Below are 1,483 nucleotides of genomic sequence, written 5' to 3'. Positions count from 1 at the left end.
ACAGTGAATATGATTTTCTGCATCCTTGGGTTTTCTGTGAGTCCCAGTAGAACAAATTCAGTCACATTATTATGATTTGCCATCTTCTTAATATCGAAAGTATTTATACTACTTGAAAAATGTTGATGCATCTTTCAATTTGCTAAACTTCTTAGCCCTAGATAATAAAAATGCTGTTTTACATAAATGTATGAGGTTTATTGTGGGTTTTTTTTTATTTGTGAGTTAAAATTAAGAGGTATAATTTATTGCATGTTCCTCAGGCTTTCATCTGCATAAAGATATTTATGAGAAACTCCTCTTAGCATACAAGATCAAAGGCAAATCAAGTGCACTTAATAGAGATGACTAAGAGTCCAGAAAGAAATATCACATTATAATACTGTGACATGTATGACTGACACAGGAGGCAAAGAAGGACAACACAGCTCTTGATGAAGAGGACACAGTTACCAATCATTACTGGAAAAGTATGTCCGAGGAAAGACAGCCGAGAATATCAGTTAAGGGGATGACATGCAATTTGAAGAAGGAAAAATCTTGGATCCTGCTCTCAGAAATGTCTTACTTTCTCATGTGTCTATCCAAGTGACATGTAGTGACAGCAGGAAGCCAAAGACAGTTGCCTCCATTCACTAATTAGGTAACAGCCCATGTGGACAGTGCCAGAGATATACTGAGGGGAGTGCAATGACAATATAATAGAGCTATTGAAAACAATTTATAAATTTGATTGTGTCCAATATACATATAATATTATATACTATAATAAGAAATTGTTGTTTGTTTCATATAAATCATGGTAGCAATTCCTTTGCACGCACAATTCCCTTTATGGTTAGGTTAAGTTGTGTGGTTGAAATTGTTTATTCCATTTTATTGATAATCTCAGAGTCTAATGTATACTGCTAAGAGTGGTGATGACATTATTAACTGATACCTAGTGAGCATGTCATTCATTCTACGTGTTTCTGTAGACAGCTAATTGCTTTATTCCCACTAAACACACACTATTTTTTTAACATTGACTTATTTTCTTCTATTACATGCTCTTAAGCTATTTTACTTGAAAAGGTGACTAAAGATGTCAAGGGTCTGTGTTTTAGGAGAGGCTGCTAACGCATAGCAGTGACCACCTCAGTGTTTTTGTTTTGCTTTTTGACTTCTATTTCATGATTTATATTGTTCTTTTAATTCTTTGCCTTAACCTAAATAGCCCATATCACCTGAGAGCAAATAAAAGCATTCTTTTATTTATTTATTTATTTATTTATTTATTTATTTATTTATTATTTATTTGCAGAACTAGGGACCAAACTCATGCCCTTGTGCTTGCAGGAAAATATTTACTCTACTGAGCCTTCTTCCCAGCCCCCATATTGTTGTTTAATATGACCACAGTGATTAATGTTATATTCATACTTCTTCAAAAGTGGCTTTGGTGTTATACATGGAAAAGTGATCACACATTTCAATTCTCAAC

Source organism: Octodon degus, unplaced genomic scaffold (assembly GCF_000260255.1).
Source record: "Octodon degus isolate 3935 unplaced genomic scaffold, OctDeg1.0 scaffold00650, whole genome shotgun sequence".
NCBI lineage: Eukaryota > Metazoa > Chordata > Mammalia > Rodentia > Octodontidae > Octodon > Octodon degus.
Note: the sequence above shows the minus strand (reverse complement) of the source record.